At 33.1% G+C, this 21,773-nt stretch overlaps 1 protein-coding gene across 2 annotated transcripts in view; it reads right to left on the bottom strand.

The window, feature by feature from the left end:
- LOC149911001 (UNC93-like protein) overlaps positions 1 to 14,418 on the bottom strand; it is a 56,839-nt gene extending 42,421 nt beyond the window's left edge. For both annotated transcript variants that reach the window (XM_090101793.1, XM_090101782.1), the window contains exon 1: positions 14,185 to 14,418. The gene's annotated coding sequence lies outside the window, so the exon portion shown is untranslated. The remainder of the gene's footprint in view (positions 1 to 14,184) is intronic.
- Positions 14,419 to 21,773: the final 7,355 nt, after the last annotated feature.

Below are 21,773 nucleotides of genomic sequence, written 5' to 3'. Positions count from 1 at the left end.
GAGCATTCAGTTTATGTAACCTCGTCCTGGAATATTCGCGCCGTGTGCAGATACCTGCATCGCTTTACTGATTGACTCGAATAGATAAAGTTGCATACTTTTTTCCCGCCGGCTCATTCATGTCCCAAATTGTTTATCAATGCGTGTGTAAGCTAATAGCGAATGACAATGAGTCAATATGGTCTTTGTTTATTTGTTTCATTTGTAAATTGATGGTCCTATCGGGGTCTCGACGGTGCCCTTGTACGTTTACATAGCGATAAATGCACGCTAACTATCTAAAGTCACTGTTGACAATTCCAACCCGTTACCCGACGCACTTTAACCTGCATCATTTACATGATGTCATAAAATCTCAAATTAGTGCCTCAGAGTAACACGGAGGCTATTAGCGGTTTAAATGTGAAGATAAGGAAAATGTGAAGGTGTATCGCCGTATAGCTATAATAGTGTCGTTTGTTGAAGGAATCCGTGTCGGTGATGGCGCCAGCCGCCCGAGGACCGGTTGCAAGCTCGCTTCGCGGTGAAAACACCAATTGAATAACCACATATAAATCTACATCCCCTCAACCGTCAGCGAATCCGACGTTACATAAACGAAACGTCACGTAAGTCGTGCCTTTGGCCTCATTCCTAACATCTATGCGAATTTCGTCCTAGCTAAATAACATAATTATTTCGCGTCACGAGCATGCTAACTTTAGCGATCTTGCAATATTTCAATAAAACGTGGTTTGACGATAATTTACCTCGTTAACCTTAACGCATACCTATTAGTACATAAATAATGCGGGTTACATACATAGGAGATCTTAGATAATTTAAAAACATTTAAACGCTGCTTCGGTCTAAATATAGCTCGAGAAAGTGCAAAATAAGACAAAAGTCGCGAGCATTGTGTTAATGTCAATACTTTCATTTATGACAGCCCGTGCCGAGCGACTATCTTTCGCCAATAAAAGGATAAAACATTGATTGCGATGGGTCAAGTTTTTATCACCGAGAAGGCTGTATCGCGAACGATTTTGTTTAACGTTTGCGTTTTACATTTATTTTATATCCGTTTATCTCTTTGTTGTCAGATCTGGGTATGCATGCGACCGTGTCCCGTTGAAATTGGAGAAATTCATGTATTGTCGCTGTTATTATTTCGTACATGTGAATATGTATTCTGCAAGGCTACTTGGAATTCCGCGCACGGCGTATCACACAACAAAACAACCTTGTTGCAAGGCCCTTCTGACTTTACCGCATGCCTCCGATGACCGTGTGCTAACATTTGACACAGGCTCATCCGAAATACGCGACGAACCGCCTCGACCAATAATGCTCCTCGCTCTTTTGTTGTACATACTTTAAGATACAATACATAGCGACCGTTAGCATATAATAGATATGCTAACGGTCGAAGTAATGATAAGATCCTGTACTGTTAGAATATTTGATTATATAATTTTTCAAAAACTTCTTTAACGCGTACGATGCCCTGGGCAAAATCGATTAACGGTAACCTGTGATTGTGAGATTTAGGCACAAAACGATAGGGTAAATTAAATAAATATATAAAATGGCAACTAATAAACTTTTTTTTATAAATTTGATAATGTTGTTTAACGTACAAGGAAATGTCAAACGGTAACAAATATGTTTTTAAATGGCAAGTTAAACGTTCTATTTTTATTGCCTATTGATAACTTATTTATTAGATACTAGCTTTCCACCCGCAGCTTCACCCGCGCAGTCAAAGAATAACCCGCATAGTTCCTGTTCCCGTGGGATTTCCGGGATAAAACCTATTCTATTTCCCGGGATAAAAAGTAGCCTATGTCCTTTCTCGGATATCAAAATATCTCTATACCAAATTTCATGCAAATTGATTCAGTAGTTAAGGCGTGATTGAGTAACTGACAGACAGACAGAGTTACTTTCGCATTTATAGGTAATATTAAAAATAGTATGGATTAATTATGTGGCACGGGGAATTAGTATTTCCCATCATTATTGTAGCATACGCAACTTTATATTATGCATATTTTATACATAAATACTACAATCAATGTGTTAATGTAATACGAGTGAGATTATCAATTAGGAATTTACACCTGTTAACAACTTCTTGTAACAAGTATTTGACATAAACACATAATTACAAAATAATTAATGCCACAGCGCGAGTGTAACACAAAGGACCTAATGAAAACACTTATTACCTACTAGGTAGCTAAATGATTGATTTTTCACACAATCAAAAAACAATATGAGTTGTATCAAATTATCGATTCAAACATTCATTATCTTAAGACAGTTTTTGTTCTCAACACAACTATATTACGGCCATTGTTTAGACGTTGCATACAAAAAATTAATGACATACAATGCGCGTTGTAGCATATTATTATACCAATACATCACCTAAAGAGTTTTTCAAAAGAGCTAAAGTCGCGCGAATAATTGCGTATACCTACATGAACATCAGCAGCATACTGCATACTGTACCCTCACTACTGAGTAACAAGTTTCTACTTCGGTTTGCAAGCGATTTGAACCGAAACCTGTTTCTAGAAAACGCATGAAGCCACAAGTTCAAGTTTTATAGAAAAATTTCATAAGTGCATGCTTCAACTGTTATTTTCATTGGCACGTTATTGCCACGATTATTGACTATGAACGTTCATATTCAATGTTATTGATTTACAATTACATACAGATATGTATGACCGTTTTATAACAATACAAGTCGGTTTTCAATAAACAATAAACATTGAAATATATTTCTTACATATCTATCCTCAGATGTGCATACAAGGTTTGGTTTTGAATAAATTTTTTGCATTTTTTACCTACAAGGGACATTTCATTTATTCTATTTTACCTAATAAGGATTCCGTATGAATCAACAATTGATTGGCCACCAATTAATCACAATATAAGCATATAATATACGTACGGTACTTAGATAATAAATTTTAATGAAGAAAAAAAATACGACGTTCACGAATTTTCCAGACGCTAAAAAACACTTTTCCAGAGTGCCTGAAGAAATCGAATAAAGTCCTTCCATCCAATCGCTATCAATGGCGACTAACGTAACTCGATTTTGTAAACATTCTTGAATAACACGTGTAACTTGGCGGTGAATTAATTGTTATCGGCCTGTAACAACAACTTTCTTCATTTCACCTTCTTCACACATCCGTCTGTCTGTGTATTGCGTCATGAGTAATCTATAACTATTTGATTATTTGTTTTCGTTTTTGGACGTATGTATTACATAAAACTATGTGTACATATATTTAACGTTAGGTTTGTATTTTTACCGAATTTTCTTATACAACAAAATTTGACCAAGTTCTTTAGTACGCTGTATTCGTTTTATTAAGTTTTATTTATTCGAGTTTCATGCGAGTAATAAAAAAAATATTTTTATTTAGTCACTACAATTAATATAAGGGACTTTTTTATGAAGTAATTTGGTCATAAACACATTCCACTTCTATCAATTTTATTTTTTATTCTCTTTGAGAAAATATTTTCATTCATTATAAAGACGCAAACACTTGTACGCACACGAGTGACGTGAACTTTTCGCAATAAATTAGCGTGAAGTGAGGCTGATGTAACTAGGCATAACCAGAATATACCATACGACACTCAAATCTTATCGTTTTCGTTTTAATTTCACCCGCAATAGGAAGCTTAGATGCTGGAAAAGTCTAATCTTAGATTTTTCTATAAATTAACATTGTTTTAAAAATAATGTGTTCTTTTAATTTATCCCTGGCTTTGGAATGTAATAAAATACGTTTATATTCTGTAATATTTTAAAGTCGCGAACGGCGCGGGTACCGCCGACCGCGTAAGCCTCTAGCCAAAATGCACAGAACGTAAAGTACAGGAGAGTTCCGATACATAAATCGGGCACAAGGTCATGTCATTACAGGCAGCAATGTGAACGGTACAGCAAGGAGCTAACTGTTGGATGTCTTCATTAAATATCGCATGAGACACAAATCCATCTAATGACCAAAGTAAGCCAGACGATTTATCTATGCCAACTTAACGGTCGACTGTACTTGGAATATTTACAATGTACATTTAAACACTTTTACAGCTATGATGCGAAATTCGTGTTACGTCAATATAACAGGCAAGGAGAGAATAAATTTCAGCAATCATAAAATCAAAGTACTCTAGAAGTTTTTCAGTTCCATTTCCTATTTCATTATTTAGGTTAACAATATTAATGCTTATTATTTAAATGATGAAACACAATATATAAAATATTGAAATTAGATACGATGTGTTCTGTAAATTAATCACTTGTATAAGCAATATTTAACAGGAAATTGCAAGATAATTATAATATCAATGAGCTGAGTTGCTGACCTTAAGAGAGAAGACTCAAAATACGTAAAGAAGCTGTATTGTCTATAACATAAATAACAATATATTTTTAACTTTTGGCTATTCTGAGCGAGACCAATTTGAATTTAAAATATTTAAATTGTTAAATATGTATAAGTAAATAGAATAAATCTACATTAAAAGTAAAGGTTCTTTATTATGTAGTTACTCACTTAGTTAAAAATATAGATTCATATGGTTAGATACAAAGTCATAATAGACATGGCAAACATAAATATTAGTTCAGCGTTATGGCGTTATTATTAGGTAAGTATGTTTATTTCATTCAGTTTTCATTCCTTTGGCAATAAAATAAAAATAAATTTCCTTAACAATAACACACAATCAAGACCGCTATAAAGTTACAGTTACAATCATAACTTATACGACACACTTGTTTTATTACCTAATGCATTTATGAAGTTATACATTCCCATATTACAAAATGGACGGTCGTGGTTTGTGATAAGAATTTGGCATTGACATCGCTCAGCACGTCATTAACTTATTAACGTTGTTGAAATCACGATTGAAACATTTCTGTACTTTAGAACTATCGTTCATCCCATTAATTACACATTTCAATATCTGCGTAACACAGAAGCTTCCTTTGTGTTCGAATTTGTCGCTCGCTAAATTATTTCAGACACGCGACGTACCGTAGTAAGTAGTATACGAATCATACTACCGTTCGTGACGTACATTGTACAATCACTGTGTTATATTGCCGACAGTTTAAAATTAAATATAAAAACTTCCACATAATAAATAATACGTACTGTCGTAATAAGACTGAATATATTGTACAACGATCCTCGTACTGTGTGGAATCTATACATTGAAAAAATATTTTCCTCATATCGGTGCATAATATCAAGTTCACAGAATTAATAAAAGCTTGTCGTGACCTCCCTCGATTAGTCCAATGCGTTGACAGTTTGTAATTGACATTTTATTATGCACCCATAACATTAGCATTTGTAAACAAAGGAGCTGTGGATTGCGGTATTACAATCACTTTTGAGGCGAATACGAGTCGAGAACTTGTAATGCAAGGTGCCAGTTAGCAACCGTTTACAACGGTAGACATGCTTGTATATGTTGCATTGTTTTAAGTTTTTTGTTACAATATAAATGTAATTATGCATTAGATTATCGTAAGACTCAGTAATCGTATTAGTTTCATGAGCGACCCACCTCAGATAAGCGCGTGGGCGGCGCGTTCCATACGTAGGAGGTTCACAATTTGTGTACGCATCATTTTTCAGCATTATTAAAGTTTGACCAAACATTTTATAGATATAATTAAGGATTTTGTATATTTAATAAAAATCATATTATACATATATTGTTTATTAAATATAAATATTATGCTCACCCTAAAATTTATTTATAATTAAAAAGTAAGTACTTATGCACATATTAAATACACAATAGGAATTTATAACACAAATTGATACATATTAAGAATATAGTTTCTTTACATAATAAAGCGTTTAAATTAAATTATGATAAAAAGAGCGTGTGTTCAAATGTCTTATCATTTCAATACCTTATAAAGTTAAGTAGGTATAACTTAATACCACAATAATTATGAAATGAAACAATGGCCGTGATTGCATCTCTAGCATTATTTTCAAACCAATTATACATATTTTAAATGAATTCAAACTTACGTAAAGAAGAAATAGGTAGTTTGGTAGAAAACTTTTCAAACTTTTATTTGGCTTGATTTGAGATAAAATAGTTGTAAGTAACTAGTTAAGTAGTAACTTCAGAAGTTTGTTTTTGTGTCTAAATTTAGTAACATACTTTTTTCTTTTGTTCTTGTGTTAAATACAAGTTCTTCAAGCCATGTTTTTAAAAGGTTAAAATGAGTTGTTTTTGGACAAGTAGGTAAATAAAACATAAGGCATACACTTTTAGTTGTTGTACAATGTAAACAAAATAAAATAGCAAGTAAATCATGTCTGAGAATTGTTATCAAAATAAGTAATGAGGTAGGTCCGAAAATTAATTGGATACATTTTATCTAGTCATGGTCAAGTTCAGCAAATAAGATTTTGCGTGTGTTTATTCCACATAATCTGGCATTCAACGTTGCAATAATAGGACTGTATGTTTATTAATAGTCAACGTGTTTCTTTTGTCTGTTCATCGATTTCTTGCTAACATATTAATGTGAGCTTTAACACCATTGTTTTACAGTTGATAGTGGAAGTGTCTAACGAGGTCTCCACTGAGTATTAATTATTGCATTCAATTTATTTGTAAGTGCTGCAATTTGCTTTCACGCACACGTGGTCCACAACACTGTAAGTAAAATCACGATGACAAAGAGTGATAGGCTTTAATAGAGAATCAAATTGATCATCGGCAAGATCATTAAGTATTATAACGATTTAATAGGACCACTTTTATTAATGCCTTAGCCCTTAGGAATTTTTATATTTTTTGTCCATGTTCAAGAATTGTCGGCGACCTAACCTAACCTAGTTCTACCTTACTATTTTATCTAGGATTGCTTATTAACATTTCATTTTTATTTAAAAATTAGTTATATTTCATAAAAAATCGATAAAATTTCGTAAACACTGTTGTTGTCCCTTTGTCGTCACGGCCTCGACATTATTTTCGATATAAGGTTTTGAATAACTTATTCTGAAGGTTCAAGATTCAAGAAGACGTAGTGGACGTAGACTTCCCTACAAGTTATTGCGAAATTATGACAATTTATGAAAATGCATAAAAAGAGATATTATTAATCCTATAAATTCAAAAATAAAATGAAGCTCAGGCGTCGAAACAACATTCCGATTTTCCTTTATGTAACTCGCGATAAAGAACGTACCCACCCACGTGCACATAAATATTTAGCGACAATCTTATTAAAGACCATTCGTCTTTGTAAATCCGGTCAGTGTGACCCAGAAAAATTCCCGTTAAGCCTTGTTCTGCTTCAGTTTTGGGGCTTGGCAGGCTGCATTCGTTTATCTGATAATTTTGACTAATGACACTGACCGTATATCAATTTGCATCTTAACCCGCCAGGTAATAAAAGGATCAGAGAAATTATTCGTAAAGATTTTTATCTTCGGAACCCAATTCTAGCGAGTGACGTGAATGATCATCGCGCTTCGACGTGTTTGAGTGTTTTGATAGATTAAGTAAGTGGATAAGTGGTGCTTTGGTTTTACCGGAGACGGTCTTAAAAAAATATGAAAAAACATAATTTTTCCTTATTTTGGTATCGATAGAATTGATGAAAGATATGTAGCATACCTGTTGTTGATGATAAAATATAGATTTTTTTTGTGTGGTGTTACTCAATGTTAGCCAGAAGGGCATTTTAACACATTTTAACGCGGACGCGGGGTTGAACTGAAGGTTCACCCTGGTAGAGACATGCACAAGGGCGTCCCCCCTTGACGGGGACCTCGAACCTCGGCTTGGGCTGTCGCTTGAGTGGAGGAGGCCAGAAGGGCCCTAATGGGACGGGCGCTCACCCGGGTGGGCGCGGGAACGCGGAACAAGGGACCTCGTCTTCGCCGGCGAAGACGGTGTACGCTTTCTGCTGTGGTGTGTGCGGTGTCGCGGTTTGTTCGACGATGGGTTTCAATCGCTGAGTCTAGCCGTGCGTTAGCTTTGGTAATATCATCGTCGGAGTCGTCCAAGACGTGTCTCGGCCGCCTGCGACGATGAGTGGGATCGGGTTTCGCGACGTATGCGATGGCCTGTGTCACCAATGGGTTGGGGTGGTTTTTAGCCTTGTTGAAGTAGCGCTTAGACGCTTGCTTCATCCATTGGGCTATGGTGGGGAGTTCTATGTAGGTCCACGTTACGCACGAACCAGGGCGCTCCAGTCACTGTTCTCATGAACCGCGACTGAATCGTCTCCAGACGATTCAGTCGCGGTGTGTATGGAGCTGGGAGCGCAATGCGCGAAAACTACACTAGCATAAGTGAGGATTGGACGGACCACCGTTTTGTAAAGTGTCACCATACTTCTAAGGTACATTTTACTGCGTTTGTTAATAAGGTAATAGAGCCGGCTCAGAACATAGCTGGCTTTCTTACGGACTGCCTTGATGTGGGCGTTAAATGACATATGTGCGTCTAGAGTGCTTGGTGTGCTTTTGCCACGGAATGACTTGGCCATAGAGTTTGACACTATCTATGGCCTCGGGGCCGCCGCGCCTGAAGAGCACGGCGGCGAAAATATAGATGTGGAGACAACTATTAAATTGTTAATTGATAAGATTCAAACTATAGCATGCTTTTATTTCAAATTGAACATTTGCATTTAGCTTTTGCTACCATGGTTACATTTCATGATTTTTTTGATGCTTTATAAATACAATATCTGATAGCAATATAGAAATAACTGGTTGAGTTCACATCGTATGGATGGACATACTTATATTACTTGTATAGGTACTTAGGAGATATCCGAATACATAGGTACTAAATAGTGGTAAAATATCAGTTGCATTGGAAGACAATGATTTGTAAAATTCTCAGCTAGGTTTCGTTCAAGAGCTTGATTGATGCGAGATACGACAGTAAATTATTCGAGCTACATATTTTACAATCGTGATTTGAATAATTTCAAAGTTAACTATTTAGTATTTTATTCTCGATATGCTAAATTAACAATTTGAAACATAAAGTATGTTTTAACATACCTAATATGTCGGTCTATAGATGCAAATGCAAATAAATGCTATATTATATTGTGAGTATAAAACAGTCAGATTAAAGCTACGGAAGAATAACAGGAGCAATAGGTAAATACTATGGTAAATACCAAATAAAGCAAGTTTGCAACCTTTCAAAACAATTTTTTTACGTTACGTAGGTACCTTATAGCTAAAGTTGCCACTCTCAACCATTTCCTTTAGTGTTTTCCGATATTTTTAATTCGTATAGAAAGTAAGCTGTGTAATAGAGTAATTTCTATGAATGCCATGATAAGACTTAATGGGTTCTTCTGTCTCGGCGTTAAAACTAAATGGTTTACTTATCGTTAACTATCTTATGACCATACCTACTTGATACTGCATATCTGTACTCTAACATTAAAATATATGGCCATATGTAATCTCACATACTGTACTGTTTAATTATCCATTCCTGTATTTTATCGAGGTACATCTATTAAGTCTAATATATATTAATGATACAGGCAGGATCTGTTAAGATTTATTTATTTTAATAAGTGCAGTAAAATGTAGTATCGAATCTTTATATGAATAATCTTAATCAACGTGGCAAAATTATGTTTTCGATGGATTTGAATTGATATATTTTATTTTGCCTTCCATTTTGAGAAACTGGCCATAAAATGGTGAATATTGTGATTATGAAAATTTTGACAATGTAAAAAAATTGGCGTTAATCTCGAAAATATGCAGTTTTAAGTATACAGGGTGTCCCACTATCGGTATACTAAGCGCGAAGAGACTTGTAGTCTTGCATCCACTGATCACGTAAAAAATACTTTAACAACAAAATAGGTATAATATTAAGTACGCCGCGACGATAGAATATTCATAAAACCTAGAAAAATATTTAATGTCGATAAGTTTGATCAAAACTGCAATAATTAATATTTATTAAGTACCTAGTTAACAAGGAGAGTCATTTGATATGCCAATTAAAGGATACTGTTAACAATAAAATAGCTAGTTTTATGAGATAATAGAATATCTAATATCTCATAATTTATTTTAAAATTAATTTCTCCGATTCTTGTTTCAGTGAAGACCGGAAAGCACAATATAATCTTGAGACAGAAAAATATAAATTATTTCGTAAAAAAAAAAATATTCGTAGCATTTTCTTACCAATCTTTTGGTTTATGTCTTAAAAGCTCTCAAAGTAGGTAGTATGTTATCAGTCGATCGATAGACTATACAAAATATAATATAAACACAATTTTTAAAAAATCAATATCACATTTATGGCCAATTTCTGAAACTTTAAAAAAATATAAATTTATAAAGAATAGAAAAAATATGACAAAATATAACATTTTCGATATTTTACATAAAAAAAATTTTTATTCCCTTCTAACTACCGAAGCTCATCGTTTTACCTAACACACCAATATTGTTGAACAACAAAGATATTGCTATACAAGCTTGATATTGTTAGTTAACTGATATTTACTTCTGTTAAGCAATGTTTGCTAAGTTACCTCTCGGAATGGATTTAATTGCGTCGACTTTGATGTATGTGTAACTGTCCGACCGTCACAACTACATGTTACAAAAGAGAATCGAAAATTTGCGACTCGATTTCCACTACGATACTATTTGAATACAAAATATATTAAATTAACCATAGACTGGACTCAATTTGTATAGTAAGTGCCTGTTTGGTCAATAGCTTACTCTCTTACAGCGAAAAGAGTAATGAAGACATTTCTAAAAACTGTGCCGAAAACACACATACTTAAAAAAATCTGTAGGAACATTTATTAATGGTTATTGATAAAACTAATGGGCATGTAATTAAACAAAAATGTACTTAGTTGTCAAAAGATAGTTAATAATTATTAATTGCGGAATTGACGGCATATTTATCTGGACATATTGCCAAATCGGTGGTAAGATTACCGTGGCCATTATAAACGCCGCCATAGAACCTGTTCCTTGGCCATCGGAGCATCCGTTTTGGATACCGGTTAGTAGGCGCAGTTTTAGATTTATTCATATTATGGTTAAGTTAACGTGTTCAATATTTTAACTAGGGATTTGCATAGAAAATTCTAAGTTAAAAATGGAATTTATTTTAAAGGTGTCACGTTTCGTCGTTGATGTATTTGAAGAAAAGGTCATTACATGTCGATATTCTATTTTTAATACATAATTGGTTTAGGTACATACCATACCATATATGAGTTATCATTTGGATGTAGGTACACAATTTTATTACCATAAACAAGTAACGGGCCAAATTATTCTGCCTTTTTAAAAAAAAAGACACTGCACGTGCGTAACAACAGTTTACCAAAAAACGTTCTTGAATTCCAAATTAGCCTTATTAATTCTAAAAGCACGTCGCAATATGGAACAAGCAATAAAATATTCGCTATATATGTATTGTTTTAATAAATACTTCGTTATGATTATGCAATACACCATTGAGTTTCCTAACATCACCAATAGAGCAGAGAGCGACTATACAACAAGAACCGCTTTTAACTGGTTACATCCAGTTACAATAATCAGAAATAAACATTTTATGGATATTTTTGCATTTGTAATTATTATTGTTATCTGAGCTATTTCTTGGTATTCAACAATAGCGCCCTTCTCTGACTTGTTATAATAATCGTGAGGTTATTATAGGTACGAGGTGCGGTATTTGGGTTAGATAATTACCTAAATATTGTTTTCATAATATCGTTTTTAACAAGTAATAATAAAGGACTGTAAAATTTATTCAATTGTCTAATAATAAACAGATAAATGAAAAAATAAATAAATTTTGAACTTCGATAGACGATTTCACAACTACATTGCATTCGAGTCAATAATTTTCACACAATTTCAAGTGTATAAAGTATTAAGAATTAAGCCTAGATATTTCGAAACGAAACGTCCTAGGCAACATTGCGACACACCATAGCATACCAATATTAAGTATTAACAACGATTGGAATTACCCTGCTACGTTGAAAATGCCTACGAATTCAATATACATATATATGTATGTATAAAGATAATACGCTGTATTTGAGGCTGTATTGCAAGAATTTATAGACTCGATAACTTTGGTATGTACATTATTTTTGTAGTGTTATAGTGTTGAAATCTATTATTGCTTTTCGTTTAAAATTTTATACATAAATTTTACAAGGACAACATAACAGGGGTGAATTCATACTTTTGTAGGATCTACATTGAACTAATATTATATAGAGGTAAGAAGCGTTTGTGTGTGTATTAGGATCTCTGGATCTACTGAACTGATTTTAAAAAATTTTCATCTAAGCTACATCGTAAGTAACATAAGCATTTTTCATTCATTGAATTCATTCATTGGGGCAAACAGGTAGTTTTTGAAATTATTTTTTATTAAGCATTTATTACATGTTTTTAGTTGCTGAAGTGTTTTTATAAGGCAGGGTTTTATAGATAATCAATCGTCATCGATACATAGATACAATATGAATAGTCTAATTTTAGTGGATAACTACATTTTTGAGACAGTTTTGTAGTTATTTTTACTTTAAAAAGTCCTTTCAAATTTGTTTGACCATGGTTTTCAAATTTCAAGTAAGGGCTTAAGTTAATATGAAAATTATTGTGAAGTGTCGAGGGATCATTAAAGTCATTCAAATGTATAAAGACGTAATTTCCAACCTCGAAAACACCATTATAAACTGCAATTTTGTACGTTTTAGTACTAAAAAATGCTTATATTAGCAAACCATGTACCTAAAAAATATAATCACTTCAGTAAAATTTATGAATAAAGATCATCATATCAAGTTCAATTAAATTATTTTTACAATGTTTTTCCTGGATTATGAAGGATTAGTTTGACATTTATGGTATTTTATTTATTACCATGTCTTCTAATTAAGACGTAAAGTAAGTAACATATTATGTAGGTATAAATTTTCCCAGGAAAACCAGTAAAAGATTAAAAATAGGTTGGTATGAACAAATGCACTCTAGGTAGCTGTAGGTAATGTGGTACCTATCTACTAAATAAATATTGCAATATTTAACAAATTAGTTTGCCAATTTGCAAACTTAGAATGCAGATGTTTTATTTTATAATGACGTTTAATTATTGTCGAAGCAATTTCGTATAACGGGAAATTTAAAATTTGACAGGTTTTACAAATTTCGATTGTAGTTTATTATTTCCTTATTTGTGAGGAGAAACGTGTTCAGCGGCTGAGACAAGAGTATGGCATTTTTCACTTTGATAATAATTGTCTTGATTAGGAATAGATATAATGCTATTAGGTATGTTCGGAAATGTGTAAGGTAGGTACTTAATTATTAAAAAGGTATGATACACATGTTCAATGTTGTAATACTTATGTCAATACAATGTAAACAGAACAAATAGGTTCCTAGTTCTACATAAAGTGTAGGTACCTATAGCGCCATCCTTTGAACTTGTTCTTCATATCACATTATTTATTGCTGCATAGTTCATCAGAAAGTAAATTTACATAAGTCATCGTGCCAGCTGCGAGTTTAAATAAATATGGTCCAAATTAATTATTGACGATATTTTCATGTAATTATTAAAATTTTCGGTCCGATTTCACCAATTTAATTCTCAATAATAAAATTTCAGCGAAAATGTGGAGCTCTCTGAAGGCATCCGTGTTGTTACAACGATCCAAGTCGTTCACGGACCACGGTGTACTAAGTGTATTATGTTAGGTTTTTGTTTTTCGTACCTGTCGCAAGTGAATAACGCGCGGACAAAAGAATCAAACATACGCATCGAATCGACAACTGCTTTTCGCAGCGGGACACGTAAAAATGTACTTACAAATAAATCCTCTCGAGGAAAATATAAATGTGCGGTTTTAAACCGCGCGCGGTGTCCGCAATATTTTTGCTGTTAACCTTAACAGTACGACGTCGATCGCGACCCGATAAAAGAAAGGGCCGAGTCTCCGCGATACGCCAACGTAAGACTGCAATTTATTTGCAGACGATCGGCATCGGAAAGCCGTCGAAACCTCTTGAATCGAACTCGCAAAGCAAAACAGTCGCATCTGCATACGTTAAAAGTACTCACCCTAAAAAATATGTGAGAGGTCCGAATTGCTGTGGATTCCTTTCTGGCTCGTGTCAAGAGAGTAGTCCGGTTTTGCATTCACGTACCGAAGCACGATTACACTGCGTGAGAGAAAGGGCGCGCAACTCGCTCAAAAGTGAACACTCGCGTGTTGACGCTCGTGGTAGCAGTGCGAGAGTGGGCGTCGCGGAGGCGTATTGGCAGCCGCAAGTCGCAAGTGGTACTGAAGGCCGCGCGCGCGGGGGCCACTTTATGTTGTGGCTGCGCGGGCGCACCCCGCGGCCGCCGCTGCAGCCCTCGATCTTCTTCACTCCGCTGAAACGCGATTAAGCTAATCGCACAACGAGCTAAACAAAGGCTACGGCGATTAACACTAAAACTTGTGCAATAGGGCAACAGTAGCATCGGAAGTTTAAAAACATAGATAATGTTACTCTACAAACGACTCGGTGACAATAAAAGTTTAATACAACACCCTGAACTAAGCTTACAAGTTATGGGGTGATATTACGTTGGGTGATACCAAGAAATATAAATCCGGTGTGGAACTGGAAACCATCAGCTATTGTACCGTATATGTTGGCGAAAAGCAGTTCAAGCTAAATAATACCAGCATACGGATGATTGTTGTGTAGAAATAATTATTATCTCTATCCCATTTCCACATCTTACCCAGCCCTTTCAGTACACAATTGTAGATCTTATTATTATGTATGTACGATAGCTGCTTTTTAAATATTTTATTTGATTTGTATGTATTTTCTTTATTAGGGACTCAATACCATAGATTAGAGAATAGTTACTTCGTAATCAATACTAACTGAATTCATTCATCAAAATTCTAGACCTATCCCTATAAACCTAATGTTACCATATATACAGGTGGGACACCCTGTTGGTAGACTAAGCTCAATGGAGGTTATAGTTTTGCATACGCTGAGTACGTAAAAAATACTTACGTATAAAATTCCAGACGCATTTTTTTTTCAAATAGATGAATTCTTAAAACTCTATGTGTACACCCATAACAAGCAACCCGCCCAACTTTGCCACCAGCACGTGAGCTATCGTTTAAGATTATGTTTTCATAGACAAAATGCTCACATTAGAGAAGCGGTATATACCGGCTGCATGAAGCTAGAGAAGAAAACATGGATTTTCAGGAAAAATTTAGCAAAAAATTTTTGACGTAATTTTGTTGTTTCAGTATTTTTTACGTGATCAGTGTATGCAAAACTACAAGGCCCTTCGCGCTTAGTATACCAATAGTGGGACACCCTGTATACATGATATGATTTCTTATCGAAGTAAATATCGGAAACTTTTTACAAGAAGGCATCTTTTTAACAATCATAACTACCTTTTCAAATCCATGATTATGATAAAAGTCAATAATAATTGATGTGAAAATATAAATTTGCATCTGTGATAAATATTCTTAGGTTCACATAATATAATAATATATACGAGTATATTATACACAATAATTAAGTGTGTACGACGTACGCAAACATAAATTTAAAGAGGAAGGGATTAACATTTGCGTGTAATATGTTTCAATTAGTTTAACATTTTCCTTATCTCTAATCAAGCTTTTCATTAAAATTATTTTTTAAGAATAGGATGATCATAAACTTCACTCAAAACATTTTCCGAACAAGCAGTACCTAAGTAATTATCATATCATAAAAATATATTCTCATATGTAGATATTGGAAAACATTTAAACTAAACATAAATGCACAAATAACCAAAAATATGCCTACAATTCACTAAATAACATTTTCTCACAAAATTTAATTAATACCAATATTATATTCATTGACGAGGTTAGGACTTTAAAGCTGCAATTTACATATTATGTTAAACTAGATTTTATCAAAACTGATATCCGTTTTGCTTGAAACTGCTATTTTTTATAACATTTTCCTGTTGAACTGACAAATATATCGCCATTCATTAATTTATTATTAACTAGCGGTCCGCCCCGGCTTCGCCCGTGGTACATGTTTATGATTTCTTTCCATAAGACCATCCTCGTACTTCAAGGAATAGAATAAAAAAAGAATTATCGAAATCGGTCCACCCGTTCAAGCGTGATGCCATGACCAAGGAAAACGGGTTTCATTTTTTTATATATCTATCTATAGATTTTATAAATCCGGAATTTGTGTAAATTTAGATTTACTTTTATATTAGTAAACTACCTACTGAATCTATTGGCTGAAATAATAGCATGGACAGAATATGCACGTATACAGCAAGCATTAAAATATGTAGGTAGTATAGGAATGGACTAGTTTTTATCCCTCTACAAAATACTAATAAAGTGCCAAATAATTCAAAACGTGTAACTATAAATAATTCCTCTCAATATTCCTTCAGAGGGACCGCTTATCTTGTAAGCGGCTCACTGGAAAAATACAATTAATTTCTTAATCATGAGTAATACTGAAACGAACACAACAAACATATTAGTCATCTTTATAGTTTCAAATACAGCGAATGCAAGAAGCAAGAAAATTCATTTTATCAAAGCGATGCGATTTGCGGCCGTCATGTTCGCTAGTATTTAACTTGAGCCTAAAAATAGATTATTCTATGTAGTTCAAACTAATTATCATTTAGACTTGGAAGTGAATGAAGTCATTCATTATTTTTCAACTTTAAGCTGATTCTAATAATAATATTTTTCACAATGGAACATGGTTTAAAATCAGTCTGAACGTTTTGTTATGTTTATGCCTCTGAATTGCTGAATATATTTGCATAGATTTGTATAGTCGATAAAAAGATCCCTTGTAAGGATATAGTTCTTAGCCTAAACACGAGGAATACAACGTACATAAAGATTTTTCTTTACTTGAAAAATATGTAACTATTACTTAGGTACATACTTTTGAAAGAAAGAAAGAAAAGTTTATTTTTTCTTTCTTTCTTTTTTTCGGCATAGTGGTTAATTAATATAATCAATAATTATAATCACCCAAGTGCTTTGGAATAGAAGAACGAAATGACGGGAAAAAGATAAAAGTATTGTTAAATCTTAAGTTTTTCAGGTAGATATGCCAAATATTTTTAACCGCACTATATTTTCTTTTAGGTATTTTTCATTTGTCATGTGCGTATTGCTTGGGAGAATTGGAGTGCCTATTCATAGTCAAGGATGAGAATCTGGTAATGTACAGAAAGTTAATCACTATCATGCGCGTTATGATAATCGATCAATCACGGATGCGAGATGAGCCGTCCCATGTTTTATATTATTTTCAATAACATAACTTACTCATCAATTCATTCAGCTACAAGTTCACAACAGATAAAAGCCGTCTGAAGATATTTCTAAAACAACCGATTAACGGTCTGCCTTCATCAAGTTGTTTGTTCTTTATGATCGTCTTTATCGTGGTGTGTATTCGAGAACTTTCCAGATTCTTATTTTTTCTAAATCAAGTGTAGATTAGGAGATATATTCGACTATATGATATAATATGATACAGCTTAATATTTGTTGTTTATATCTATTAGTGTAAATATTTGTTATTGGTTTACAATCTAAACTCTAAAGGATCAGCCCTGTGTTTATTATATTCGATATAAATTCAAATCTAATCAAATGTTAATTAAATTAAATCATCCAAGTACCTTATATAATAATATATTTTCCTTTAATTATTAATTATATAAGCTGTATTCGTATTTCGTACTCATTAATTAATTGTTTATATGGTCTAATCCGTTGAGAAATATTGACCACACTAAAATGGTGCATGAATTATTTCAAGAATATCACACATCATTACAACATACTCCTGTTGAAGACCTCAATGCCAGAAATGTATAAATAATAAATATTATAAAACTTTAGTAACAATGAGTCTCAATACGAATTGTTATAGATATTGCACAGCTGTGAAACTAATTCTTACGAGTTCGTGTTAGACAATCAATAATACGGTCCGGTCAGTTCTTATTGTCTAGTATTTATTGTACTAATGGCACAATATTATTTCGGATATAATATCATTTAGTATACAATATACATATTATTTCAAGCCAAACCCGGAAATATAAGCATGCCATAAGTTACTAATTTGCAAACAGGTAAGCATAATAAATTATAATATAGTAAACTAATGTTCGTTAAAATTTTGACATAGAAATATAATTCGGAATTTAGAATATTAATTAAGTTATGATATGAACATGCAAATTAAATTCTACACTATGAAAATGAACAGTTATTCAATTAAAACTCTAAGTCTCAGTTAGCTAGAATACCTAACGCAATCAATTATAATTATTTTCCAATAAATAAAATATGTAGACGAATGACCTTGGCTCACTTAAAACTTATTATGCTACCGTTGCCTTATATAGACTAAACTAGTGACACCTGCATTGCTAAATTTTGTCTATTATACAAGTCTAGATTTGGCAAAAAAACTAAGAATTATTTCAAACGCAATACGGTTAAATCTGTTATCTACGAAATGGGTTTGAGAAACAATGTTAATAGCCACTGAACTTGGTAGTACATACTTTAGATAAAGATACTTGGAAAAACTGCAAGCAATTCATAAAATACAAAGACGTTAAAAACTTCAAAATAAGATTTGTTTGGGAATTTATATTATTTATCTGAATAGCAAAATAGATGTCACGTAAGTTTTTCCTAATAACTGTATTTGTCATAGAAGTTTTTAATGATTCTTTATTTAAAGAGATTTTCTTAATGACGCAATATTCAATTTGATTACGATTTACGAACCAAAAATGAGAAACATAATAACTAAAGCAGAAGGAGAACTGTAATGAGAAGGTAGGTACAACACAATAGATTTGTTTTTTTAATAATTCCACAAACATCTTGACTTTGTTTTTATCTTATAGGTAATAGGATTTATAAACTCTTCCCCGAGTACTTACAATTAAATTACAATTTAAACATTTCAAATTTATTTTTAATAGATAAACAATAAGTTATAAGATACACAATATGTTACATATTTAGGAGATGTTTGTATACTTAACAACATATTATAACAAATAATTAAATTAACGGCATTGAATAACAATAATTATCTATCAAACAGTTAAATTTCTTCCTATATCAATAGATATGTCATATAAATATGTGAAATAATTGTTCAGATCATTGCAATTGCAATTTGCAGCTGGTACGGGATCATTTCGGTTCGCACGTTAATTAATTTTTAATTAACACCAATAAAAACCGAAGCTGTGTCGGATTAACCTTACGATTCTCTTGATAAACGGCCGCATAAAAATCTATCCATTTATACACGAATGATATCATGATATCAGTGAATGACAATGCTTAATTTAATATATCTATGTGTGTTGCAAATCATTTCTAGTTATCTATCGGTGTTTTGGAGCTTTTAAAGTTAGCTAATAACGTCATCTACATAATATTTAAGCTCTAATTCGTGCTTTTTGAATTTCCATTGTCCATGTTAATTTTCAGTCTTTATATTATTTAAGGGTTAACAAATCAAATAAAAGTTATCTTAGGAAAAAATATATTTTTATAATTTTTCGTTTATTTATTTATATACTTTACTAGCTTTCCACCTGCAGCTTCGCCCGCGCAGTCAAAGAAAAACCCGCATAGTTCCCGTTCCCGTGGGATTTCCGGGATAAAACCTATCCTATTTCTCGGGTATCAAAATATCTCTATACCAAATTTCATGCAAATTGGTTTAGTAGTTAAGGCGTGATTGAGTAACAGACAGACACAGAGTTACTTTCGCATTTATAATATTAGTACGGATTGCTCTGAAAAAAATTACATATTGAGACTTAATCTAGAATACATTGTAACAAACGGAGGCCTTATCGCTAAATAGCGATTTCTTCCAGAAAACCGGTTGTACAGAGAGAAATTACTAAAGGATAGGAGTAGGGCAGAGCAGTTTATGTTGGATATAAAAAGCTCTTATTTTTTTTCAACTTAAATTAATATAAATTAAATGAAGAGTCAAGATAACTGATAAGTCTTCCAAAAACCATAACCGATTTTCAGGGTTGCGTTTAATTCGATCGTGACAAAAATGAATCCTACAGATTTGCAAACTCAAGTATAAGGTCAGTGTCAAAGATATAGACTTATTTTCAAGAAGTGCCCTTAGATGAATCTGGAAAACCTTCACGAAACGCATTAAGATTAAAGATTTTGTTGGGATAGAAGTACGTGACTGAATTTAAAGGTTCCCAGTGTTTGCGGAAGATTAGTAAGGTTTCAGAGTAAAGTGCATTGCTGAATGAAATCATTATGAATTGCAAGGCTACACGTCCGCTAGTCATAATGAGTTTTACAGATGATACGATTACACTAACGTCCTTTTAATTTACAATAATCATGTCGCTTCCGCTGTGAAATATTATAGACTTCTGTAACGAGGTTCGTTCCCAGGGCATGGTCAATGTCCCGAAACTGATGCATGTTTACGAATAAGCGTGAATTTTTTTCCTTTCAAAGCGACTCGTGTAAACATATTTTCATGTTGTGATAATAGAGGGTTTGGTCAAGGCCTACCGGAAGTTGTTGGAGTTAATTAAATTATTATACCACTTAACTGAACTTTTCTATGGTTCTGCATAGTTACATATCTATAATAATCTATGTGCAGAACAATGCTTCTTGCGTTGGTACGATTGTGCCATATATTTTCTGAGTACGACTGTAACAATTAAAATATGTATTTCTTTTTTTGCTTTGAGATGCCAAGACATATATATACATGCTCATAGCAGAGTTGTGGCGTTATTATTTATTACATGAAGATGTGAATATACCACTATAAGAGTGCCCCTGTGGTAGCCGCCATTAATATTTCTAATCAAATCAAATCATTTATTTATTTCTCCTCACAATTCCCAATCACATAAATTAATCAACATGCATACAAAATTATCAAACACTAAGCTGGAGTTGGAGGAGCTGGTCTCTGAAATGGGTTATAACCGGTATCACAGATCACCAGGTCCCCGCCCTCGAATTTGATACAACTGGGATGAATATAATACGTATATCATAGACTGTTTATAATTTGATGCGTGTAAAAAAAGTTTGTTAAAACTTTGTTAAATTTACACTAAAGGGTGGTTTAAGATTAAGGTGCATTTAAACTTCCCCTACTGAACCCATGAACTCGCTTGCACTTGCACTTGGCCTTTATGGTGGTGTCCATTGTGATTGACATTTTTTTAATAGGCACCCATTAGTAAACCACTATAACAACGTAGTTGTACAAAAAAAATGTATAATTTTCTTTTAAAAACATGCTTGTGGCATGGCAGTGGAAAATTGGCACATCTGTAGGTACCCAGTCTACCAGAAATATGAAAGAAATAACATTGACACGTTTCAAAATTACTTACGTGTAACTTTTCTTTCTTAAAGACATTTCCACTCGATATCTAATATCACTACATAGTATAAAACCATATATAAAACAAAGTCGCTTTCCCTTTGTCCCTATGAATCCTTAAATCTTTAAAACTACGCAACGGATTTTGATGCGGTTTTTTTGAATAGATAGAGTGATTCAAGAGGAAGGTTT

Source organism: Colias eurytheme, chromosome 1 (assembly GCF_061535395.1).
Source record: "Colias eurytheme isolate Ceu_HAF_F1 chromosome 1, ilColEury1 Martin Lab GWU primary, whole genome shotgun sequence".
Classification (NCBI taxonomy): Eukaryota; Metazoa; Arthropoda; class Insecta; order Lepidoptera; family Pieridae; genus Colias; species Colias eurytheme.
This window is presented reverse-complemented; position numbering and strand designations above follow the sequence as displayed.